This window comes from Panthera tigris, chromosome C2 (genome assembly GCF_018350195.1).
Source record: "Panthera tigris isolate Pti1 chromosome C2, P.tigris_Pti1_mat1.1, whole genome shotgun sequence".
Lineage (NCBI taxonomy): Eukaryota > Metazoa > Chordata > Mammalia > Carnivora > Felidae > Panthera > Panthera tigris.
Window position 1 is genome coordinate 43276855 of NC_056668.1, and position 19639 is coordinate 43296493.

The 19639-nt window shown below is 33.9% G+C and overlaps 1 pseudogene; it reads left to right on the forward strand.

Annotated features, from left to right (window-relative positions):
- The first annotated feature begins 376 nt into the window (after positions 1 to 376).
- On the forward strand, positions 377 to 18542 carry LOC102965461 (annotated as a pseudogene).
- The last annotated feature ends 1097 nt before the right edge of the window (positions 18543 to 19639 follow it).

Here is a 19639-nt window from a genome sequence, read left to right on the forward strand (position 1 = left end):
GTGGGGCTGGCCCCAGCCTAGTGGGCTGCAGTGAATGGTTATGACTACTGTGTATACTGGTTGGCAGGGAAGGCCTCCAAGCACAGCTGGCGAGGAAGCCCAGCTGTACCTGCAGTAGGCTTGCTGGTGGGCGGGGCTGGTCCCCAGCCTGACTGGGTGTATTGATGGATTGTGACTTGGTGTGCTGGCTAGAGGCCTGCCTGTGGCCGGTGGGTGGATTACCTCCTAGTACAGCTAATTGAGAGCCTTGGCTGCAACTGTTGACAGGGGTGCATGTTGGCAGCATTGTAACCCCCTCCCTGAGGCAGAATGTGTTTTGTAGTGGCACCGGTTCTGGCCAGGGCTATCCGCCGAGTGTAGTGGGGTGGTAGTCACTATGGAGGGGATACTGGTCCTGACTGTTGCTGCCCACTGGGTGTGGCAGGAGGTATTCGCTTTGCAAAGGTGTGTTTGCTCATTGGGGTGGATTTTCACAGAAACACTGGGGTGGGCAAGCAGCACTCCCAAGGTAAATGGAAAGTGCCAGTTACGCCGAAGGAGGGCAAGAAAATGGTGCCCAACAAGACTTCCGTTCCTGGAGAAAACTGCTACAGTTCCCTGTCCCTCAAGTACATATTAAAATTAGTCAATAAATCTCCTTCACTTATAACCCAGGTCCTTTGAAATTTCGGCCTCTGTGCTGGGTCTCAGATCAAGTGATACAGTGTGTTGGCCCATTAAGAGCAGAATCTGAGTTTCCTGTAAATCTTTGCTTCCCTCGAGTTAAGTCCCATTGATTTTCAAAGACATTATGGAGCTTGTCTTCCAAGTGCATGATCCCCAAGGTAGGGTGTGCCTGATGTAGGGTTTGATTCCCTTGCTCCCCAGGGAGAACCTCCATACCTGTGATATTTCTCCTGCATGTGGGTCACTGCACAGAAAGGTTGGGTTCCAACCATGTCTCTTCCCCACTTCCCCTTCTCAATGTGGCTTTCTCTTTCTCTTTAGCTGTGGAAGTGCTGTTCAGCTGGTCTTCAGATCATTTTCAGAGTGAGTTACATTATATATACCTGTAGCCTCAGTATGTCTGTGGGACAAAGTGACCTCAGGATCCTCTGACTCTGCCATCTTCCTTGACCCCTAATGTTATCTCAGTTTTAGTATAATAGTGTCCTTGATTCTTACCAAACATAGTAAATATCCACTGTTTAAAAACAATAGTTAAAAATAGCAACTATTCACTGTTTAAAAACAGACGGAATAAGATTAGCAAAATAGTATGAACAGAAACAATTTTGTTAACTTCACAATAAATACAAACAGGTACTCATGGATTACACTTGAAATAATAAAAACCAAAAACAGTACTCATGGATGACACTTGAAATAAGGAAACAAAATAGGATGTATTTGATTCTCATCTATATACAAAAATTCAACAACTAGATCAGGGTGTTTTTTTTTTAATTTAATAAAACCATCAGTTAATATAGACTTCACAAAGGAATGAAAAGATGAATGAGACATAACTCATTTCTCATGTGGAAGAATATATACTTTATTGGAGGAGAATGGCACATACTTAAAATATGCAGGTAATCAGTAAAGGGAGGAAAGCGTTTTCTAAATTGAAACGTGTATTGTGTGAAAAGTCCATTTTACTTTGACATTATAAATTCGGCCTCCATATCCTTGTAAAGAATATGAAAAGTACTCAAAAAATATTTCTAAATGTTCAGTAGCCACCTACAGATAGTAACTTGTATATTTCCCTTTAAAGGTGGATAAAACATTTCCAAAGAATTCTTACTGAAAAATAATCTCAAAATTTTAAGTAAAAAAGTACATTCTGCTGAAACTAAAATTATACTGTATGTTAACTAACTGGAAGTTAAATAAAAACTTGAAAAACACATTCTGAAACAATATATATTTTATGAGCTTAAATTGGCTCAAAATTGATATGCATGTATTTTTGTGTGTGCACACATGCATACATGTGCAAATAATACCTTATTTGTGTGTATATTTCCAGAAACTTAATTGTGGTTATTTCTCATTTGGTGGTGATTTTACATACATGTAAATTACACACACACACACACACACACATATATGGCATATGTACAATATATTATTATACATGTAATGTATATTATGTGAAATATTATATATAACAAATGTTATATGAATACATATATACATATTCTATTCATAAAATGCATGTTGCATGTATTATATAAATGATTATATAAAATATATAATGAATATATATTATTTTCTAATTAGACATTAAGTGGTAGAAATAAAAGGTGTTTTCCAGAAATAGAAGGATAAATATTTTATGATATTTTAAGTATAAATTCTCTATTTAGGGGATAGTAGTCAGTCCTTGAAACTGTATAAGTATTTTAACATTAAGGTGGCCACCGATGCATGTGGAATAAGTCGAGAAAGCAAGAAGTGAAGAGAAATTAAACACACATAGAATACAATTACAACAAACTGCATTTTCTAAGAAATCATATGTGCAAAATAACAAGAGAAAAGTCTCCATGAAACCTGGTAAATATTTATTAAATATTTTGTAAAGCTATCATAGAGTCATACACTCTACCTTGTGTATCACTGTATTTAAAATATGACAGCAAAGCCATTTTTTTCAAAAGTGCTAAGAATCTTTGACACATTTACATGCTATGGAGACCTGTGAAAAGTTTGAAATCATAGTCAGCCAGATGGTTATCTGCATGATACCAAATTGCCACCTGCTTAACAACAGTTGCATGATTAACTGCACTTTAAAACTTTTTATCTAAGTATTTGGCAAAACACAGGAACAATCATTATTCTATGTGATATTTTAAAGCATTTCATGATACTATATATCTGACAATACAGAAAATCTTTGTATTTCATAAAAATAACACTGTTAAGTACATAGCACAAAAGCACAAAATGTATTGGATGGCATAAGTGTTCGTGTCATTGTGAGACTTGCACTTTTTATTACTTCTAGAAAATATATTTTAGACCCAATCTTTCACCTATCTGCTGCCCTGTTTGTTCGATCATAAAAGGAGATCATGAAGGAGATAAATGTTCTCATGAAGGAGAACATTTACATTTAATTTTCCAAGTAACAGAGCTGCTTTGCAATGCTACCTCAGAAATTTGATTGGTAAAACAACTTAAATGGTAATTTGTGCCTTTGTGTAACTCATATAATAGACTTAATTTACACAAACGTTAGAAAATTTAATGGATATTTTCTTTATGTATCAACACATTTTAATAGCAGTATGGCTATTGTACAACCAGCTATTTAACATTAGCTGCGTTAGTATAGATTATAAGCACAACTCGCATGCTTTATGCAAATAATGAATAAATTACATTCTGATAATACATTAATAACCTATTTTGTGAGTAAGTTGTGTGTAGGCCATGTATATAGACAATACATAAAAATGGAACTCAGAAAGAGCTGAATTAGTTTAAAAAATTAGTATTTTCATTATGAATGTGTATTTTAAAAATGTATAGGTTTTCTACATTTCTTTTACCTTTTATTAAACATCATAGTATTCAAAATGCTTTGCACAGTAATTACTGAAGTTGTTTTACTGTTTGGCATGTATTCATTCACGTATTTGTGACTGCTGCATGAATGTTTCTACCCATCAACTTTCTCTTTCAAATTAAACATTTCAATTATCCAAAATGTTTGATCATTAAAACAAGGCACCGCCCGGGCTTTCCTTTTCCTCTATATTTAGTCTCATGAGTAAATTTGGCTTTAGTAAATTTACAGAAATGAGACTTCCAAAAGCCTTGAATACGAAATATAAAATATTGCGAAGTATCTCAAATATCAAGATAATGGACTTAGATAAAATAAATGACTTAAAACTGCTTTAAAAATTATGTTATTTCAATACAGACTTGTGATATACTTGCTCACAATTCTTGAAAATTACGAATCTAAAATATTGGCTTTATTGACTCACTACTTTGGTGTAGCAGGATTCTTGCACAGAGAATTGACATCAAGGTTTTTTTGTTTGGTTTTTTTTTTTTTTTTTTTTTTTTTTTAGAAAGCAACTTTATTTGTGCCAGCACTGCTCGGTTGGGTTTGTACCCGAACTGAGCTCGGAACACCACGTGGCATAGTTTTTATATATATATTTTTTTACTTTTTTGTCTCCCATATATGGTAACTACACACACACATACACACACATGTAGTCTGATTAAGCGGTCTCATGTTCCAAGGTTGTGAGGGATGTTGTCACATACGGTATAGTCAGGTTGCCTTTTTTTTCCCCCCTTAGGGAGGGGATGCTATCACACGGGAGCTTTATGAAGCTATGATATCCAAACCTTTCTCTGATTCTTAATCTTGTTGACCCAACCACTAATTCATTTTCTCTTCAAAACAATTTTCTTCCCACATTATTTGTAATTATCTCTCACAGCCTAGATAATAGCTCAATAATGACTTTTACTGCATCATGACAACTATGGATAGTAAGTAACTCTACTCAAAGTCTAATAATACTCTCTCGCTCTGTCCCAAGCCTCCCTAGCACATGAAATTTGGTATGTCTTCGCAAACATTTTTTTCTTCAAAAGGATTTTTTTTTTCAAATATACCTCAAATGTTCAGCCTGTTCAGGTACTTAGAATTATTTGTACCTAAAGGAAAAATGAAGACACTGATACTACTCTAGAGAGAACACAGAAAGAGAAAAAAGAATATTGTGTGACCATTTTCGTGTGTGTGTGTGTGTGTGTGTGTGTGTGTGTATGCATGCAAACCTGTGCATATACAGGTTTATTACATAAACCTGGAAAATCATCTCTATGCCTTTTTTTATTTTTTTAATTTTATTTTTTAAATTTTTTTTATGTTTATTTACTTTTTAGACAGAGAGAGAGACAGAGCATGAATGGGGGAGGGGCAGAGAGAGAGGGAGACACAGAATCCAAAGCAGGCTCCAGGCTCTGAGCTGTCAGCACAGAGCCCAATGCAGGGCTCGAACTCACAGATCGTGAGATCATGACCTGAGCTGAAGTTGGACACTTAACCAACGGAGCCACCCAGGCGCCCCTCTATGCCTTTTTTTAAAATTAGATTTTATAAGAGATTTTGTGTCTAATCACTATCGGAGTTTATAATTGCAGAATCCTTTGTCAACTTTTAGAATCTCTATAGTTTTATATATTTTTTTCACATAAACACATTCTTTCTACACATTAGTCCTTTATTTTGTATAATTTTTGGTTCAATTCCATTTTTGAGACTAGATATTAAAACCTTTTCTGAGTAATTTTCTGCCCCTAGAGCTGGATTTGGAATGCCACATTTTTCTTTTCTAAACTATAAGTAGAATAATATTTTTATCTTCTAGAAGAAAAAAAACAAAACAAAACAGGGAGCCTGGGTGGCTCAGTTGGTTGAGCGTCTGACTTCAGCTCAGGTCATGATCTCACAGCTCGTGGATTCCAGCCCCACTTCCGGCTCTGTGCTGACCGCTCAGAGCCTAGAGCCTGCTTCCGATTTTGTGTCTCCCTCTCTCTCTGCCCATAACCCTCTCACATTCTGTCTCTGTCTCTCTCAAAAATAAACATTTAAAAAAAATAGAAGAGAGAGAAAACGATTGATAGGTTTTAATTTATTATGGTATTTAAAATTAGATACTGAGTATATTTTTAGCTTACTATTTAAGGAAAAACAGGTGAGTTGCATATAAGTATTACTATCATCCTTAGCAAAAAACAAGTCTATATAAATATTCAAGATATATATAATAAAAATGTTTTCTCTTAAGTGGTACAATTAAGTTTGTACTTTGTGATATAATCCGATTAAATGTGTGTTTTAAGTTTTAATAGTTTTATATTTGTTCAATGACAGAAAAATCTCATCCTTCAGGTAAAAGACTTGGGAATAAGCAGGTCACTGAGAATATAACCTGAATCTGAGAGAAAGGACTTGGAAGAAGTAAACAGGAACATGCATTTTGCGTATTCAGATATTAGGAGACTCAACACAAACCTGTTAGTATTCCTAATAAGGACCGAACAATACTCAGTGTAAACCCAAGTGCAGTTAGGTCTCTGTTCTACTAGATATGTTCATCAATACCTCAATGGTTTGAGTTACCTTTTTTCTTTTTTTCCTTGAATACTGCAAATCTTTTGCTAAGGAAGAATGCCCAGGTGCTGAGAATCTTCAAACTTTGTACATAGCTTGGAAGTTTAGAGTGTTGAACACAGACTGCATTTTTTCTTTTATCAGTGTCCACATACCCAGCATTCTTTGTCTGTTGTAGTCAGTAGAGCTTATGTCATTGAACCATGCAGGGAAAATAGAATGCTCTCTCTGAAGATCAAATTAACTCTTAGACACCAACCTAAAAACTAACAGAATATTTTATGTATTTCATGTGAAATTTGGTTTTCTTCTAACACATGCTTCTCCTTGCCATTCTCCCTCTATGTAGAGGTAACTCTATGCAGTAGGAGAAAATTTAGGTTGCTATAAAGAAAAAAGACTTATAAGAGATCTTGAGAGACTGGACAGTCCAGAGGTGCTTCCTCAAACACGGTCCCTTTTTATTTTAAACCTTATCTGAGTCTAATTGAATGTTCTTCTCTTAACTGGAAGACTCATGAGTGGCACCAAAATATATCTTCTTTCTCTTAGGTTGGATTATTTCAGTGGAGATCCAAGGATAAACATTTTCATATAAGTAATTTATTAAGAGGGTTCTAGTAAAAATCAGGAGAGTAAAGAAATTGTTCGATAGGGGCAAAGTTCAATAAAGACAAAGTACTTTGTAGGAAAATTTTAGTTCATCCTGCAGAGATCTCTTGAAATAGTATAAGTAGCAATTCATAGTGGCTCTAACAAGATAGAGAGGAGCTGAAGCGTTTATATTTATATCCCACATATATTTGTCAGTCACTGGGTTACAAAAGGCTGAGGGGAATGCTAGCTTACTCATCTGGTAAAACAGGTAAAATGTGATCAGGCAGCTTTAAGGGCAAGTCCTTTTGTATGTTTGTTTTTGTTCTCTCTCTTTTTTAATGTTTATTTTGAGAAGAGGGAATATAAATGGGAGAGGGGGAAAGGGAAAGGAAGAGAGAGAATCTTAGAAATCTTACCAAGTTGCACACTTGGCATAGAGCCCAATATGGGGCTTGATCCTACAAACTGTGAGATCATGACCTAAGCCAAAACCAAGAGTTGGAAACTTAACCCACTGAGCCCTCCAGGCACCCCAAGGGCAGGACCTCTAATAAGAAGATTCAATTGCTATTCAGAGTAGAAGCACATCAGTAGCCCCTGTACATGCAAGTGATAAGGAATAAGAAAAAAAATATGCATGTACAAGCGTGGGCTTCAATACTACAAAAGAAGAGGTATAAATCTCACTACTGAATTGCATGAACCTTGTTTTAGCTGAAAAAAATGTCAGTATAAAAATTAAACTACAATAATTTTCACCCTTTAGGTGTACTTTTTGATGAATTTTGGCAGTTGTATATATTCATTATCTCATCAATCATGATACAGAGCAATTCCAACCAACTAAAATATATTCTTGGCCTCCTTTGCATTTCATGCCTCCTCTGGCTTTCCTTCCTCACTGCTAGGAAACACTGATCTCTTCTTTGTCCCTATAGTTTTGCCTTTTCTGTAATTTCTTATAAATGATATAATGCTTACGTGTTTGTGTTTGACTTTTTTGACATAGCATGATTTTTGATATTCATCCATTTTCCAATGTTCAAATCTGTTTGTTTTTACTGCTGAGTAGTATTCTCTGAAATTGGGTTGTCACAATTTGTTTACTGACAAGTTTGTGATGGGTGTATCATTGAGCATTTTGATCAGAAATCTCTGAGAGTTCTATTTGCTCCACATCTTTGCCAACACAAGGCATCATCAAGCATTTTGATTTTAACAGTCTAGTAATTTGGTGGTTTGAATTTGAATTTTCTGAGTGACTAATGTTGAGCACATTTCCATATGCCTATGGGCCATTCATCAATCTTCTTTTGTAAATGATCTATTCAATTGCCCATTTGTTTTTGTAGGAAGCGGTTTTGTTTGTTTTTTTGTTTTGTCCATAGAAGTCTTCAATGTTAAGCACAATTTATTAGAAAGACTATCTTTTTTTTTCCATTTTTTCCATTTTTCCATCCCCCATGATTTTTCCGTTTAACTAACTTGGCACTGTGTAAAAAAATAAACACACTCTGTAAATCTGTGATTATTTTTTCACTCTGTATTCTTTTTTATTGATCTATATATTGATCATTACCACTATGCACACTATATGTGGTGAATCTTTCAATGGCAGATGCATTCTGTTTTGAGGTGTTTAAAAATAATTAATTTGGTTAGAATTTGTTCAAATTCAAATTTGTCAAATATGTCAATTTTTTTTCTTTTTCTAACAATTATTGATAGGATGTTGTAATCTCCAGGAATAGATTTCAAGAGAATTTATGTTTCAAGCCCAGTAATTTACATTGTTCTCTTTCTTACACATTTGATTGATTGTTCAATTGTTTTCAGGTCCTCTATTTTCTCCTTCAATTCCCCTTGCCTTTGAATCCTTAAGCATAGTTGTAAAAAGTACTTTTAAATCTATGTCTGCAAAATCCAACATGTTCATCATTTCTGAGTTTGTGTCTTTTGATTGGTTTTTCTCCTCTTTTTAAATTCACTAATTTGCTATTTTGTACTGAATATTGCTGTGTTATGCTATTAATGTGTAGATTTTGTTGTCTTAAAACAAGGTGACATTTTATTCTGGTAGAATTTGCAAATGAGCTTGATTTATTTGAGCTTCTTCCTAGATTGTACCAAGATAAGTCTGGGATTATTTCTTTTAGGACTATGTAAATCTTATTCTTAACGTATTGTCTTTCTGGGAGCTTACCAAATGCCTGGGGTGTAAAATGAGATCTCTCCACTCTAGCTTATAAGAATTTGAACATCTAGCAGCATATTCAAACCCAAACAATTGTTCAGCTCATATCTCCGCAATAGCTCCTCTTTGGTAGTTTTCTTTTCTCTTTTCTTTTCTTTTCCTTTCTTTCCTTTTTTTCCTTTTCATTTGTTTTGTTTTGTTTATTTTTTTATTTTTTTACTTTGGTTGTGGAGTGGTTAGCCTTGCAAAATCTCCTCTCGTAACTTCTCAGCTTAATATTTATCTAGAAAGTCAAGACAACTCCTGTGCATATTCCTGAAGTCCCTTCATTGTACAATATCTTCTTCAGTTTTTGGCCCATAAAGCCAGGATCCTCAATAACATAACATTGATCTCTGTGGTTCCAGTTCAGTGTAATTTTCTGCTCTATTTGGACTTGCTGTACTCCAGAAAGTATCTCCAGGCATAAAACTGAGGTTATAGAGCCATCTGACAGTTTTTGCTTCTTTTCATGATAACAGCATCACTTTGCCTATCATGCAGTATTTGAAAAGTTATTATAGTTATCTATTAGGAGACGTTAATTGCTAACAGTTTCGCCATTTTAATCACATATGGAAATCCCCATTCTTCTTTTTCTGAGTTATTTTTTAGTTGCAGTATAGCTAACACACAATGTTATGTTTGTGTCAAATGTACAACATAGTGATTTGACAAGTCTGTATATGTTAGGCTCACAAGTGTAGCTACTGTCTGTCACCATATGATGCTATCACAATACCATTGGCAATAGTCTCTATGCTATACCATTTATCCCCATGATTTATTCATTCCCTAACTGCAAGCTTGTATCTTCCACTCCCCATCATCCATTCTGCCCATCCCTCCCACTTTCCCCTCTGGAAACCATCAGTTTTTCTTTGTATTTATGGGTCTGTTCCTGCTTTTGTTTATTTTATTTTTTAAGATTCCACATATAAGTGAAATTGTATTTATCTTGGTGTGACTTATTTCACTTAGCATAATACCCTCTATGTTCATCCATGTTGTTGCAAATAACAAGATCTCATTACTTTTATGGCTAAGTAATATTCCATTATAGATATTTACATTCATATTCAGATTTATAAATATATATGTATATACACACATGCCCCACATCTTCTTTATCCATTAATTTATTTATTGAATGTCCCTAAATTTTTAAAGTGAGTTTTTCAACAAATTGTTTTGATTAACTGGACAGGTTTTCATAGTTTTTGAGCAATATTTTTTAATACATATAAACATCCTTGGAAAACTTCCTTCATAATTAGTGACAATTTTCCACATGAAAAAAGAATAGTGTATTTTTATCAACAGGGGAAAAAAGAATAGTATATTTTTATTGGGTCATCCTAATAATGTAATTAGAATTTATGGTATAAAGTCATTACTTAAAAAGTAAAACTTTTAGAATAATGTCTATGTTATTTGTCATTAATGTAATGTTCTAAAGGTCACAACATTAAGTGCATGTGTGAAAATTAGTGCTGTATACTTGGTTAGTTATGTCTTGAGGTGAAATAATCATAAATAGCTCAACTTTACAAAATAGGATACTGAGTATATCCATTGATGGTAAGAAATAGTGAGTAGTGACCCAATCTGAAAACAGTATACCATATTTCTTTTACTTGCAACATCTTTCACAAAAAAGTTAAAAAATCAACCCAGCAGGGCGCCTCAGTGGCCCAGTCGTGTAAGCGTCTGACTCTTGGTTTCAGCTCAGGTCATGATCTCAAGGTTCCCGGGCTCAAGCCCCCCACTGGGCTCTGCGCTGTTAGCCAATTCCTTAACATTTCTTCCTCTCCTTCACCCTCTCTTCTCTCTTTCTCTATATACACACATCCTATTGGTTCTGTTTGGCTGGATAATCCTGACTAATACAAAGGCTGTATTCATTTTCCTTAACTAAATACATATGTTCATGTCTCACCTCCTTTGCTAGTAGTTCTTATATATTGTTATAATTCCAGTTATTTTATTTGCATATGATTTCTATCACAAATTAGGGTATAAAATTCTCTACAACTGAGACAGTGTATAAAACCACTTTTATATCTGTGTCTACTACGTTTTTCTTTTTTAATTATTGAGATAGTTTACTCATTTTTTTTAATGTTTATTTATTTTTGAGAGAGAGACAGAGCAGAGAGGGGGAGGGCCAGAGAGAAAGAGAGACACAGAATCCGAAACAGGCTCCAGGCTCTGAGCTGCCAGTACAGAGCCCGACGCAGGGCTTGAACTCACAAACTGTGAGATCAACCTGAGCTGGAGTTGAACGCTTAAGCAACTGAGCCACCCAGGTGCCCCTCTGGTCCATTTTTCAACTACACAGGTAGAATGCCAATATATATTTTAAAAATTAATCCTATTGCTTTATATTATGCTACTGACTCTTGTGAATAAATATGAAGTATTTGATATATTATTAAACCTCAAAAAGTATGTATCTTTGTGTGTGTGTGTGTGTGTGTGTGTGTGTGTGTGTGTGTGTTGGAAAAGAAAAATGGAATGATATCATTATTAGTTGCTTCTAATGGCTCTCAAAGGAACCAAAAACTAAATGAAATATTTGTCCTATATCTGTTCATGAGTGTTCTTAAAAGAAATATTAGTTTTGTTTATCATGATTAGTATCATGTCATAATATTTTAGATTGTTTTCAATTTAATTTAAAGAGAATAAGGCCATATCTATTTTAAGTATACTGTTGCTTTTGTCCCCAAAGTGAATATAGTTAGATTTACTTTCACTGCCACTTTATTTTTAATGAGAATATTTCAGTGACAACAACAGTAAAATACTCTGATTGTTTTCAAATTAGAGATATAAACTCTGCTCCATAATTTACTTTTGCCTCTCTACTTCATGGAATATTCGTTATTTCTAAGAACTGCAGTTTCCTATAAATGATATAAATAAGGTAAATGATGATCTTCACCTTTCCTTAAATTTCTAAGAGGCAAAGACTAACTGAAAGTTTGTATTCACCTATTTTTTTTTCCATGGAAATTATTTGAGACAGAAGTTTTTCTTTTATTATTGGCTGATAAGCAAACAAATTGAAGCAAATCAAATCAATTTATAAACCTGTAGGAGGATAAAATATAGACATAAATCTACTGAACACACATGTAACTAATACACCCTCTGCACGTATTCTGAATGATTTCAGCTAACGCTACTCGTCTGTCCATAGGCACATGTAATGAATGCCAATGCAGTCATCTGGAGGTTTAGCCATCCTTCTCTTCTTCTTCTTTTTTGTCTCTAGGCTCTCCAACTTTTATGTTTTTCATTCACTCCACTAAGCTTCTCTTGAGCTTTCTAGGTTTGACAAAGTTGTCCTCTGGCATGTTTTTGCCAGCTGTCATGGCCCATGTGCAATTTAAGCCTCTGTTGCACACTATTGTAAATCCAGGTAATGAAAGCCACAAACTTCTCACAAGCATTATAAAGCTGACATCTGTCAAGATAAATATTGTGCAGTCAGCAAAGAGAGGGGATGGCTTAGATGGCTTAAACAGGTAACCTTGATATTTCATTTGAGAAGGCTTTAGATGCACCTTCAAAGTATCGTGGTTTGCATTAAGTTGTTACGTAACATCTGCAGATCACTTTCATGCTCTTAATAAGTAATAGTTTATGTTTTTAAAAACATCTGTGTTTTGGAGAAAATGGATGAATTATTTCCTAAGCCCATTATTTAAAAACATGGTATGATTTTCTGTGTTTTATTTACTTATTTACTATTTTATTGTAATATTAATACCTGTTGTTTAAATAAAATAAATACATGTGTTAAAGTACACATATGAAGAATATCACAATTACTTTTATTATCACAAACCTTTCAATGTTTGTTTAGCAATACTTTATATTCCTTTAATCTTTTATTTTTGCAACGAACACCGTATGAAAATTTGCATCTTAATATATCTCAGTAAATCTTATGTCATAAACATTGTGATGTTAATCATGTTTATCTAAATTATAGCATGAAGTTACCCTGTAGCTTTCTGGCTTTTAATGACAGAAGATTTTACAGAGTGCTTTAATTATAACTATTATAACAACTATACAAATAAGTTCTAACATTGACCATTTCTTATAGGTCAGACTATTTCCTATGTGATATATATTCTCTCATTTAATTCTTTCTAAAAAAATTTTTTTAAAGTTCATTAATTCATTTTGAGAGAGAGAAAGAACACACGCAAGGGGAGAGGAGCAGGGAGTGAGGGAGAGAGTGAGAATCCCAAGCAGGCTCTGTGCTGAAGTCCAATGTGGGGGCTCAAACTCAAGAATTACAAGGTCATGACATGAGCCAGTTGGCTACTGATCTGACTGAGCCACTGAGGCCCCCAATCTCATTTAATTCTAACAATAATCTACTACTCATACTATTATATATTATATAAATATAAGTTAAAGTAATACACAAATAATTATGTAAATATAATACAATAACCATTATATTATTATGTTCTCTCTCTCTTATAGACAATAAATCCAAAGATTAGAGAAGTAAAACAAAATGGTTGAGACAATACAGCCAGTAAGAACAAGAGCTGGCACTCGAGCACATTCTTGTAAGCATCTTTAGAATTAGTTCTTGTAATATCTTAGCATGTACAACACTATGTGACAGGAAAATGAAGATTTAGTTTTAGTTACAACTCACAAGTTAGAAGATTATTCTTTTACCCCATCTTATTTCTTTAGTATATTCAGAGAACACCGTAGAAACAGAACAACACTGATCACTATGGAAAAAAAAAAATAGAGCTGACTATATAAGGGAAAAGAATCTTCATCCATTCCCTTTGAGCACAGGAAAAAAAAACAAACAAAAACTAAAAACAAATGCTTTGTGTCAAGGTATAAAAAAAAAAAAAAAACAGAAATGAGAATGCTGTAAGAATTACATTCTCTCTTATCAGACAGTGAAACACCAAACAAGAGTAGACCAGAAAAAATGTTATTGACATAGACATGCTTTTTATCATTATTTTTTAAGGAATGAAATACTGAAAATGGATTTGGAACCCATAAAATCCTTTAGAATTTTTCCATATAAGTATGTATATAATGATTGAGACCCATAGTATACATGTGTGAATCTTTTTATATACGTACCTGTGTGTGTGTGTGTGTGTGTGTGTGTGTGTGTGTGTGTGTGTGTGTATTTCAACAGTAGGTAAACTAATGCAAAGTCTAATTATTCTGTTAATTTTGTATTTTTGAGATTGGAAACAAGAGAAAGATACTGTCATTAGAGTCTAAATTGTATTATACTCATCTGTGAAGAGATCTATCATTTTGTGAGAAAGAATAAGGAAGAATGTGATGAAATCAGAGTGAGCAACTGGGGGTGGAGGGGAGGAGAAAAAGCCAATATAGTATGATCTTGCTCTTCTCTGTAAGAAAGAAGGTAAATAAGATATATATATTTTTTTAATTTCTAAAGAGAGCAAGAATGAAATATGAACTCCTCAATTTTACATAAAACTTAGAAAAAGGGAATTGACAGGGAGAAGCAAATACATTTATATGATTTTGACTTTGAACCGTATTTCTTTTACGCTTCCAAAAATGAAATTCATCCACCTGTAGGGAAATACCTTAAAAAGTAGTAAAAATAAATGCAAAATTAGGCACAAACATTAGAAAATAAGTCCAACTCTATATTAAATAGGTAACACATCCATGTCTTATACAACGTTATTTATAATTATAACTCAATAAAATTGGAAAAAAACACCAAAAAAAACCCACAGACATAAGACATAAATAATATTTCAAGTAATTTTAACACAGTTCTTTATATAGATTTATACACACACACACACATACATGTATAAACAGAAAGAACTATAAATACACTTTTGGTACATTTTCAATCAAAAATGAACAATAGGTTTATTGTTAGTAATGTTGACAATGTAACTGTAAGCTACATTAAAGTACATTCTTGGGGCCCCTGGTTGGCTCAGTCAGTTGAGTGTCTGAATTTGTGGCTCAGGTCATGATCTCACAGTTCACTAGTTCGAGCCCTGCTTCAGGCCCTGCGCTGACAGCTCAGAGCCTGGAGCCTCCTTCAGATTCTGTGTCTCCCTCTTTCTCTGTCCCTCCCCTGATCAATTACTTTCTCTCTCTTTCTCTCTCTCTCAAAAATAAACACTTTTTTAAAAAGTACATTCTTTCAAACTACACCAAATGTATTATAAATGAATTTACAATTATTCCCTATGTTTTAAAAAAATGTAAATATATTGAATTTATTTGGAAACAGTTTTTACAGCATAAAAGCATTAAATAAAATAGTTTTATAGCATAAAAGTACTAAATAAAATAGGTAAAAACCTTTTTGTTAAATCTGAGTTAGAAATACAAATGTAACTTGTAATTTAAAGTATGTATATTCTCTAGGTTTTTGCTACTGAAATAATCTAGAAGCAGTGACCTCCTAAGAGTAATGTGTATACGTAACAACCAGACTTTGATTCTAAAAACTATTCTCCAATATAATGAAGAGGTGAGACTTGAAGAAATAGCTATTTCCAAGTCTGAGAACAGGGAAAATAGAGAAAATGAAAAATGCACACAAGAAAGTGATCAAATATTAATGTGTTCATATCAAAAGGATACAGAAATGGGTTGGCAATTTGTGTGGAAAATTTTATATATATATATATATATATATATATATATATATATATATATATATATGTGTGTGTGTGTGTGTGTGTGTGTGTGTGTGTGTGTGTGTATAAATGTTTTTTTTTCAATGCTATACATCTCAAAATCTTGATTAGTTTTTCCAGTATGAAAAATATGATATCCACTAAGTTTGGTATATACACTTAGTGGATCTTTCCATTCTGTTTATTTTTAAACTTTTTGTATCATTTTGTTTTAAAATCCTATTGTGCAAAAATATATGGCATTAGAGAGGAGACAGTAAGATTTAAGAAGAAAGATAGTATCTTTTAAGCAGTAGGCTTAAACCATTCATATGCATACCGATTTTTGATGAGTTTGAATATATTCCATATTTGGTTTTATGTGGTCTTACTTGTCATTATTCACTTATTTTATACACTCCATTTTCCACTTTTTGGTGATTTTAGTTTGCTTCATTTTGTTTACATATTTAAAACTACGTATTTTACTCTCAAATTTTCTGATTACTTTTATGTACATATTTGACAGGTAACATTAAATTTAAATCTTCTAATAAAAGTTGGAGTTTAATAAGATCAGTTTTACTCTCTGCAAGGACATTAATACCTATTTAATTTTATCTTCTTTTTTTCTTCTCCTCTTTCCCCATAAATAAACACACACACACACACACACACACACACACACACACACACACATCATAGGACAAACCTTATTATTTTCATCTAGGTTGTAGTTTAATTTGTTAACTAAAACACATTTTAAAACACTGATTATTTAGATATATTGCAGACATATTTTTGGTAGCAAATTATTGAATAGTATTGTTCAAATGCCAGTAAGCTAATTAAATAATTTATAGAAATATAGCATATCAAGAATGGAATATTTTGTTGTCATTAATATTGATGTGATTTGTCCATATCAGCATATATTTAAAATGCTCAAAATTTATTGTAAAGTGAAAAAATTAATTTATATGAAGACAGTTATTTTAGATACCATTTTATTCAACTTCTATCAATAGTTATGTCTAGAGAGATGCCCAAATAAATAGGTAGATATATACATACATAAACAACTTGTCATTTCTGAAAATAGGCACCATTATTTTATAAACACATTTGCCTTTATTGAGAGGAACTGGTACAATGTGTTACATATACATTTGTAATGCTAAAATTTTGCCATATTTGTGTATTATGTAAAAAAAAACCCTATTCAAAATGTCTACTACAACATGGCAGTTTTTAAAAAGTTCTTACAAGCCAATGATTACATGTTACATGGGCATCTGGGAAAAATTAGTAAAAAAATTAATTCATTGATGAAGAAAAACACATGTCCCTACAATAAGGAGAGTTGAATCTTCACAATCAGTGAAATAAGATTTGCCTACAATCTTGTCATCTACAATATTAGCAAAGCGCTTTAAAATAAACAATTGATGGAGAATGTGAGAAAAATGTTACTGAGGTGAAAATTGGTATTTAATGGCAATACGTATATCAACCTTCAGCTGGTATGAGACAGTGTAATTAATTATTGGGATAGCATTCCAAGTAAGAGTATGTTTAACAATACTCTGCCCTCTAAGGAACATTTCTTCTGTTTTTATTTTCCTTAAATTCAATAAAAAGAGAATTAAGAATGATGTTGATTTGAGTTTCTAAGGTTCACGCCTGCGAGTCAGGATTCTCAATCCAGAGACAATGGCCCCAATGTGACAGAACCCCAAAGGCCTCATTGAGAGTAACTGGAATGAGAGAGTTGATAGCTTTGATGACGTGAACCTCTCTGATTCCCTTTCCCGTGTCATCTATGCCTATGGCTTTGAGAAGCCTTCTGCCATCCAGCAGTGAGCCCTTCTTTCTTGTATCAATGGTTAATGTGATCACTGAAGCCCAATCTGAGACTGGGAAAATAGTCACTTTTGCCATATCAATTCTGTGACAGATTGAATTGGAACTAAAGGCTACACAGGCCTTGGTCCTGGCACCCAGCAGAGAGTTGGATCAGCAGATACAGAGGTAGTCATGGAATTAGGAAATCACATGGGTGCCTCCTGCCATGCCTGCATTGAGGGAACCAATGTGTGTGCTGAGGTGCAAAAGTTGCAGATGGAAGTTCCCCATATCATCATACCCCAGGTCATGTGTTTGATATGCTTAACTGGATATACCTGTATCCCAAATACATCAAGATGTTTGTACTGGAGGAAGCTGATAAAATGTTAAGCCATGGATTTGAGGACCAGATCTATGACATATTCCAAAAGCTCAACAGCAACACCTAGGTGGTTTTGCTGTCGGCTACAATGCCTTCCAATGTGCTTGAGGTGACCAAGAAGTTCATGAGGGAACCCATTTGGATTCTGGTCAAGAAAGAGGAGTTGATCCTGGAAGATATCCACCAGTTTTACATCAAGATGGAACAAGAGGAATGGAATCAGATGCACTGTGTGACTTGTATGAAACCCTGACCATCATACAAGCAGTCATATCCATCAACACCTGAAGGAAGGTTGATTGGCTCACTGAGAAGACTCACACTTGAGACTTTACCATGTCCTCCATGCATGGAGATATGGACCAAAAGGAATGAGATGTTATCATGAGAGAGTTCAGCTCTGGCTCTAGCAGAGTATTTATTACCACTGACCTGCTGGCCAGAGGCATTGATGTGCAGCAGGTTTCTTTAGTCCTCAATTACGACCTTCCCACCAAAAGGGAAAACTGTACCTACAGAATCAATTGTGATGGACCATTTGGATGTAAGGGTGTGGCTATTAACATGGTGACAGAAGAAGACAAGAGAATTTCTCAGGACAATGAGAGCTCTACAACACCTCCATTGATGTATACCCCTCAATGTCGCTGAAACCATCATCTGAGGTGCTTCCTGCTACCTAGCTGTACCTGGAGTTCAGTCCTTGGGCTGGATAAGGGGGGAGGGGGCACTGAAGAGGAGCAGGAGAGGGGAGGGAAGGGAGCCAAGGGATGGACATCTTGTCATTTTTTTTAATAAATATCACTTTTTGAGGCTAAAAATAAATAGACTTCTGTTGATTTTATTTTATTATATAGGCTATACTTTTCAATGTAAAAAGCAAATTTATACTTTTTTTTATAAATTGAAAGAGAACAGCATGTTTGGCATCATAAAACAGAGCTATGGTTGAAGTGTATCTATTGTAGACATTACAAGTAATCTCAGAATAACCTCGTGGTTTTTTTTTTCCATTTTCATGGGTGTGTGTTTGCAAAATCTAGTTTAAAAAGAAACCCATAGCAATTTTCATTTGCCCAGAATGAGGGATGAAGATTACAATTTACAGTCACTTTCTATTTTTTTATTGACGTATAGCTGACATACAGTATCCTATTCGTTTATATCAATAGTACATCATAGTAATTCAATATTTTTATACATGATGAAATGATCTCCATAAGTCTAGTTATCATCTGTCACCACACAAAGTTACTACACTATCATCAACTATATGATATATCCCCATGATTTATTTATTTTAAAACTGGAAGTCTGTACCTCTTAATCCTCTTTACCTATTTTGCCCATCCTCTAAACTTTGGTAACCAACAGTTTCCTGTATCTAGGAGTCTGTTTCTGTTTGGTTTTATTTTTAGATTCCATATATAAATGAAATCAGATGGTATTTGCTCTTTCTCTGACTTATTTCACTTCACATAATGCTCTCTAGGTCTATCCATGTTGTCTCAAGAGGCACAATCTCATCTATTTTTATAGCTGACTAATATTCTGCAACACACACGCCCCATCTTCCTTATCCATTGGTCTATTGATGGACATTTAGGTTGCTTCCATATCATAACTGTTGTAAATAAGGTTTCCATTGAACATAGGGATACAAATACCTTTATGAACTGGTGTTTTCATTTCCTTTGTATAAATGTCCATAAGCAGAATTGCGGGTGGTTTTAATTTTCTGAGGAACT